The following is an 8,839-nucleotide window of genomic DNA, read 5'->3' as shown; positions in this document are numbered from 1 at the left end:
ACTCCATTTGCAAACGATTAACGCTTGTGTGTGTACATTCTTCTATCGGAAAAACAAAACTTTGATCTCAATTGATATAGACCGCTCCCATGGATAAGTTGTATTGAAGATTTTATATTATTGCCAATGAAACAATTATCCGTTCACGAAGACTTAAAAGTAAAAGTATATATCCGTTCACGAAGACTTAAAAGTAAAAGATCTGAACAATAATAGCAAATAAACTTTTTATTTGTGTGTAATTTTTATCATGTTGATATAAACTTGAAAATAGTTAAATTAAAAATACAGTTCTTTAATGTGCAATTTCAGTCACTTTTTTTCGACGAGGTTCTTGACTCCTTGCTTTTATATAATTATTCATTTCTTTCTGTAAAGTACCATATTCTCAAATAAAAAAGCGTCATAAATTAATGATCATTAATGTGTTTGAAGATAGATAAACAAGTCCATGAAATAAAACCAGCACGACCACTGTAATTTTACACATTCACTAATTATCACCTATCATGCCGTTTTATATAGGATTGTTATCACAATCATGATGCCACTTTTTCAGATAAGAAATAGACCGATAACATACCCAGATAGGGATTTCAGTACCACGAGAGAAAAAGGTCATGCGACTATTCCCTATCAAAATTAAGTTCCTATTAAAATCCTTGAATCATTGAATACAAAAGATCTTGTCTGAAAATATTACTTTATTAATAAGAAATAAGATTATTGGTCACATATATAATAGTATATAAACATATTATTGACAATATTGCTTACAGTTCCGAAATATACCAAAAAAAGTAATAAAAAACTTTGATAATGAGAATTGTAGTACCGACTATATATAAGACTTGATAGAAATGGTTTAAGATAACGAGAATTTATCCTCTTTTTTTTTCTTTTTTTTTTTTTTTAATAAAACAGGATATATTTGTTTAAATAGAATTTCTTTAGAAATGAATAAATTTACAAATATCCTCAGTGGCGGATCCAGGAGGGAGGGGTTCTGGGGGTTGGACCACCCTTTTTTTGGACGATCAATGCATTTGAATGGGAGCATATAGTTGGAACCCCCCCCCCCCCCCCCATTTTTTTACTCTGGGTTGGGAACCCCCCTTTTTAAAATGGCTGGATCCGCCCCTGGTCCTCCAAACATCATAATGTTAATCGAAATTATTTATATACAAAAAAATGTATTCAGTGTTATTTAAAAAACGCGAGTTGGTATTATATGATTTTAACGGTTTCAATTGGTAACAAATTTTGTAGAACACTACCATCCTCAGTCCTTACAAATATTTTCTTATGTAAAAAATGTAGTCTAGGAGAAAGTCTAATAGTAAAATCAACTGTTATAGTTAGTCCTTGTCCTTTAGAATGAGTTAATCCGATAATTCCACGACTCTCTTGGTGGCAGTCTACCAAATTCAGTAATACAGTTCATCTGTTTGAAAACAATATCTGTATACATCCAAGTCAAATCTTAAAGACACGGAGTGACATCTATTCCCGGGTTTCAGTCTATTTCGAATGATATCTTCAAATGTGTTTGCTGCATTTAGGCGATCATGAGGGTTAATATTGCTACATTGTAGGCATATATTCACAGAGAGAGAGATCTGGTCAATGTGGCATGTTGTTTCCCACATTGTGTCTGGATAGCCACACCATTTTACTATAGGAATAGCTCATCCTGAAAAGCAGTTATATAAGGTGTTAAAGAACTCAAGTACAATTATCAATATTTTTCTCGATTTTAGGAATTGCCAATAATTGCTGAACCGAGGTCAACGTATCATCAAATATTTGTCCCCCAAAGTGGAACTCTACCACAGTCAGTGTGAGAATATGGCTATTGAACATAACCTTATGAAAAACATATCTAGATTCTCAGGAGGGCAAACCCTACCCAACTGTTTATGCAATTAACTTTATATTCCTGAAATATTTGCCACTGGATGTTAAGCAAGCAGCAGCAATTTTTAAAAAAATCCTTGGCATATAAATATGAATATCTAAATTATTGAATACAGACAGTAGATAGTCGAGTCTTTCAATTGATAATTTTTGTTAAGCGTTTTGCCACTGAATTGTTGAAGCAAGCCATGTAGTGGAAAGGTCAACTGCCTATGTTAGGAAACTAACAAAGAATTGTTCTATATGATTGTGTGTTTAATTACAAATGACAGACGCTTAAATTATGTGAGAAATCAAGCCCTATAAAATTAAATATCAAACTAAAAATTGTTTTAGTTGTTTAAACGTAATATTAAATGCAAATATACATGTTCCACTTTGTTTTAAAAACATGGTTCTTTTCATTTACTCGCATATTCAAAAATCGTCAAATGATAAAGTAAAGATGAAAATTCTGAAGTCGATATCACACTGGGTTATTGCCTTGTAGAACCTAAGATTTGAACAAAACACTGATTCCCCACCCGTCAATTCCAGATATGGTAATTATGTCATAAAATTAATATATACTTGACGCATGAAGACTGGCGACTGATGGCTTATATAGTTGAGATCAATAAACACCTAAAATGTGAATATCAATTCATTTAGATTAACTTGTCCTTAAAGGAAATTATTCTAATTACTTTCAAAATAAATTCGAGTAAAAATTCACTTTAAATTTCAAATCTAAAACGATGTACTGCAGTGACTGTCTATCTTTTTTTTTGTAATGAAATCCCCCCCCCCCCCCCAAAAAAAAAAAGAATTCGAAATGAACATGGTTTATAATTATGGTTCAATTCAAAATGCGAGCTCATTATTTATCCATCCACGATGTCAAGGTACAACAGAATAAGCATACAGCATCATATACTCTATTTTTATGGTATGAATGAAGAAGATGTGGTGTATATAGGTACACGTAAACGAGACAGCAACCCAACGTCAAATATTATAATTAAAAGACATTTACAGGGAAGTATGTTGTCTTCAACAATATATCAATGTCTTTTCAAAATGTCAGTTTTAAATCGAATCGAGTCTATAAAAGTTGTGAATAAATTAATAGGAAACAATCAATGATTTGCCATTAACGTTTATTTCGTATCATAAATCAAAACAGAAAACAAATAAAATGTATATATAGCTTAAGACAGACGTGACTCCCCTCCCCCCCCCCCTTTTTTTTATCTCGATTAGTGGACGGGTAATACGACGAACGTTTTACTTTAAAGTAACAGTTAGAAAAAGATACACAAATCAGTTATACCATCATCAAACTTTTATGAATGCCATAAATATATATAATAGGTATTGAACATATTTTTTCTTCTTTGCTTTTTGTGGAATATCGTGTTCGGAATACTGGGTTATACTGATTTCGAATAAAACTTCTTTTCATTGTACTCGAAATAATGGTAGTGGACAGACTTTAATGAATTATTCAAACTACAGCTTTTAATACTTGCAAATTTAGAACGGGTGATATCTTTTTAAAACTCTACATGCATAGATTTCATGATTCGGGAGAGGGGCTTGACAGTCAAATGTTCAAAAATCAGACAGTGTAGCCACCATACAATAGTCTTGAATTTTGTTATCACGCAGATCAAAATTGTACTATACGTTTTTACTAATTACTCCTCATTGAACTAATAAAAGACTGACTCTGCCTGAAAATTAGTTTACAAACATACTGCATTTGATTTTCGAATAGTTACTTAAGGATGAAATGTTATTTCGTGTGAAAATTCTTGAAACTGCATCAAACCCATTTTCCGTCGTCCTGTTCTTCTATGACCATAGTCTAAAATTCGTGTTTATTAAAGAATGTCTGTTTTTTCAGTCATGTATAGTGTTCAAATATTATGTATGGGGATATTTTCTCTATTTTCCTTTTATTTTCATTTCTAATAGACTTGTATTTGTGGGGAATAACTTTAGTGACATTTTTCTTACTTTTATTTCGGGTCGTAAGCAACTTGTATTTTTGAGAAAAAAAAACGACCACAGAATTGAAAAATAATGAAATAGTGGAATAAAAAAAATAACGTAGTAGTATAAAATACAAGATAAGTACCTTTCTGGGGTTCTGTTCCTTTGCTATAAGTCTTTCTATCTGGAACGAACCATCAATGATTTGTCTGTTTACTACTTCTTTCTTAGCACTACGAGGCTGGCAAAGTTTCACCAACGCATAGACGTTTCCAGTCAAGATTATTCATTACGGCGACAAAGATTATGTGCAGATGTCATTTTTTTATTTTTTTATAAAGATAGCTTTCATTATCGAGTCTGTAATAGTTCAAATATTCGTGTGCAGCAATTTATTTAATTGCCTTCGTTTTATTGGTTTGGTAATATTAAGAATATTCCAGGTGACCAGCGCCTGCTGGGGACACTTCAGGTAACACACTATCATGTCATAATTCACGTGTACATGCTTTACGTAGATGTCAAGTGACTAAATAACGATTTCTTAAATATGTTTTCATCTGATTAAAATATAAACGCAATTCAATGAAGGAATTTATAAACAAACATAATAATAATATTATGTCTTATAATTAAAGCACATCCATCATTATTTTCATTTTCTGTAAGTTATATGTTGTCAGTAATTAAAAGACAAAACACTATCTCGATAACACTATACATGCATTATTCTGTGAAACATGATCTATAACATATTATACACACAGACTACTGTCTTGCTGTAATTATATCAACAAATAAATTGTACCTATGATGCGATAGTGTGCAAAAATACCCATTTTTAAATAACATAATTACGGGGGTTATCATTATGATATTTTAAAATAAAAAGTACCATATTATTCCTCATTTTCCCCCGTTTTTCATGATCTAAGGGAAAACTTTACATTCCTAATGCAAGTTATATTAATTTATTTTTTAAAAAAGTGCCATATACAAATAATCCAATAATGTCTCTATATGGACAGTCATTTTTTTCATGACTGCATTACTTATTTTCAAGTAAAAAAATACGGGTCAGTCATTAACGTTATTTTAAATTTGAAAACATTATTTGAAAGACAATAGAATTGTTTTGTTCATTATTACAGGGAAACTGATGAAAAGTGAACTGGATTCATGCTACAACCATTAAAAGAAATATATCCTTAATAATCTATATGAATTTTTCATTTTCCTTATTGACCGATACTAATTAAATCTAACGCATGCGCGGCAGGGGAGGGACACATTCTTGGATATGACATATTAGGATAAAATGCACTTTTTGGTTCATATATCTGAAACCAGAACATTTAGAGCTAATCTGACGAGGATACAATTGTTCAATAGAGCAAGATCTATCTGTTCTGAAATTTTCAGGTAACCCGTGTTTGGGTTGCTGCCCCTGAATTGGTAATATTAAGAAAAGTTTTGCAGCTTTTGGTTATTATCTCATATCCAACTAAGTTAGACATCACGTGACTTTTGTGACGTATTCTGGCCGCCATTTTGTATTATATTTCCCCATATAAAATGCATAGATGCTTCAATAAAGTTTAATTTTCTTATAAACCTGACCAGTTTTCTAAGTTTTGCAAATCAATCCTTGATATTCAAACATATTTTTATCAAACAATGTTGGTCCTAACAGTTTAATTTTTGATTAAAGTCGGTCATTTTAGACTTGTAAAAACATGCACTTTTCTCGTCATTTCTCCGTTGCCTCCATGCTAAATTACCGATACCCATGTCTACTTGTACAACAAATAAAGAAATTCCGTACATTAAAAACAAACTTTGCAAATCGATTAAGTATATTAAAACATATATCTGGCGAAAAATACTACTTAAAACAGTTTAATTTCATGTCCGGTAAAGTCGGTCAAATATAGATTTAAAAAATGGAATTTTTTGGAATTTTTGAAAATGGTGGATGATGAATATCCCATAATATGGAAATGTTGCATCAAATCAAGGATTTGTATAGTAAGACTTTCCTAGATTATATTAATATTTTCATGCAGAATCTCTGATGTTTCTGTTCTTTTCTTTGGTGATATTTCGATATAATTGATTTCAAAATTTCTTGATAAAAAAAATATTTTAAGTGTGACACGGGAACATTTATTTATCAGATATCCAGGATATACTGTTACCAGAAAATAGTTTACATTAAAATTAAAATAAAATTTTTCTCGTCTTTTTTTAAAGGTGTTTTTTCTGTATATTTTATCTTTCTTTAGAAATGTATTTATACATCCCTTTTAGAACAAAAAATGTTTTCATCCCATGAGCAAAAAAAACCAATGCCCGAAAATTAATATAGATAAATATTCTATACCTTTAAAATTTCATCCCTTTACAGAACAGGTGAAATCTGACTTGGGTTGTAATGTTACATAACAATATAGTGTCCGGTAGTCGTGCAAACCAAAAGCAACCAGGTGACATTAAACATCCTGTGTGTACATGTATTACCAGAGTTTAAATTTTGCGATATACAAAAATTTTCATAAATGTGAAAATAAACTTTCTCTTAATTTCCCGTTTCAAATCAGAAGAAGTATCTATCATAATAAACTTTAAGAAAATATGAATATTATGAAAATGTCTTTAAGAAAATAATTTTTTCTTAAAAGATTTTTAAATATTTGTATTTTTCCATAATTATTTTAAAGAAATATTATGATTCAAATTTAATTCAAATGGATTTTTTTTTTTTTATTTTATAGGAAATTCAACGAGATTTCATTGCATATGATTAAATTTTTTTTTAATTCAATGTTTTAAGCTAAATCCAGGCATTCAATGAATCGATATAAAGTTTATAATAACATTTGTAAAAAATATTTTATTGTTTACATTTCAACAGAGACCTATAATACTATTGCTCTGATTTCAACAATATTGTATACCACTGTCCCTATAATATCTATCGAGTCCTGAATAGGACTGATATAGTTGGGTATGTGAATATTTTTACAGATAAAGATTTTCTGTATACAGCAATAACGTACAGTAAGACCTACAAATAGGTAAGCATGACCAGAATGGTCAATTGACCCTTTAAGGAGGCTCGCGGAAAAAAAAAACCCATTAATTTTTCATTACAAATTTTATTTATTACCTTAAGTAATTGTTACTTTATCATGTGGTACAAAAATTATTCCAATAAATCAATTCGTGCTGGCCCTGGGTGACTTTTAAAATGTAGAAATCATTGAAAAAGCTCCAAATTACCTTCCTTCGGTGCAAAAATGCCATTTTTTGGCATTAAAAAAATGGCATTCAAATTGAAAGGTCTTCTTTAACTCATCGGTGACCTATATTTTTTTTATTTATAGAAAAATATAGAGAAATCATATATTAAATAAAAAAATTAATTTAGACCCGCGAGCTTAAGGGCATACGATACAGTTACAGGGGAGGTTATGACGTTGTTAAGGTAAATTGTTATTTTCGCGAAGTCAAACTACGACTTATCGGGAAAACATTCATTTTTCGACTGATTTTTTTTTCATTCTAACTCATTTAACTTGAAAACGAGTTCATGAACCCCTCTGTTTTAAAATGCCATTTGGTTTGATTACGCGAGAAGATTATGTGTGCCAATTTTCATGAAAACGTAAATAGTGCATTTTTTAAAATTTGATATATACATTTATACAGCAAAAAATGATTTTTTTTTCTACATTAATGAACATTTGATGAATATGAGTTATTTCTGAATAAAAAATGTATAAATTTTTAGGATACTTATAAAATACAGAAATTATTTAACAAAAAAAAAACTATTTGTGTTTATCTTTTAAAACAAAAAAGTTATGTCTTTCTTTCGAAAAAGAAAATACGGACACAAATCATTTTTTGCGCAAATATACAAAATTTCGACCTCATTTTACTCAAAAAGTAGGACATGAAGGTTTATTTTTTATTACATATTTTATTTAATCAGGTAAACTATAGTCTATATGGAAATTTTTATCAAAATGTAAATATGGGATCAAAACTGTATCGTATGCCCTTAATACCGCAGTCGTACTACGATCTGTAAAAAAAATGCGAATTTTGATGATCGTAGTACGATCGTCTAGTTCGCAGTAAGGTCGTATCACAGTCGTGGTGAGGTCTTCAAGATCGTGATGAGCGTGGCCAACTTTGAACTTATTCAAAACAATCATGGAGCGGTCGTGGCGAAATCAGGTCGTAAAGGTCTCTGTACCATCGTAGCGAGAGCGTGATTCTATTCGGAGAGACTGCGCTACGATCTCACAGCGACGTTATTACGACCTCATTACGACCATCACATTCTCAGCGCGACCCAACTACGCTTCCACTACGACTATACCACGCTGTTCACGACAATAATACGATTCTAGCACGCCCTTCTTACGACCTAACTACGTTCATACTACGACCACCATTCTCATTGTCATTTTCACATAAAATATATTAAATCTCTCCAGGTTTTGTTTGTTTGTATGTAATTAAGGACTTCTGGTTGCTATAAACAGTTTCGTGTAAAAAACTAGGGGTTATTCCCCGACTAAAAATAACCATGGAGGGAAACCCCTGTTTATTTACTCAATTAAGGAAAAAGTATCATGTTTTTTGTATTTGATTGTAAAAATAAGTTAATTAGCTTTCAATTAAAACAGGTTGAATGATTGAAATAATTTTAAAAATTATATTAACTTTACATGTTTTGAGGGGAGACAACACTGTAAACATCCTGTTTTTTTGGCAGTGAAAATTGAAACTTATTTGCAGCCACTGTAGCTCTTTTCGGAGCAGGAAACCGTACCCTGAAACAAGATTTCTTTGAAATGCCAGGTAAAAACCTACAGATTTCATACAGTTTTGATTATGTAAAATGTGCATGGATCATATCTTCATGGGTGTG

The 8,839-nt window shown here is 30.8% G+C and overlaps 1 long non-coding RNA gene across 1 annotated transcript; it reads right to left on the bottom strand.

Annotated features, from left to right (window-relative positions):
- Window positions 1–880: 880 nt before the first annotated feature.
- LOC143062289 (uncharacterized) lies at window positions 881–4,570 on the bottom strand. The gene is made up of 2 exons (XR_012974664.1): window positions 4,040–4,570; window positions 881–1,693 (listed from the first exon to the last, which is right to left on the bottom strand). It is a non-coding gene; the product is annotated as an uncharacterized LOC143062289 (long non-coding RNA).
- Between the last annotated feature and the right edge of the window lie 4,269 nt (window positions 4,571–8,839).

Source organism: Mytilus galloprovincialis, chromosome 2, assembly GCF_965363235.1.
Source record: "Mytilus galloprovincialis chromosome 2, xbMytGall1.hap1.1, whole genome shotgun sequence".
Lineage (NCBI taxonomy): Eukaryota > Metazoa > Mollusca > Bivalvia > Mytilida > Mytilidae > Mytilus > Mytilus galloprovincialis.
This window is presented reverse-complemented; position numbering and strand designations above follow the sequence as displayed.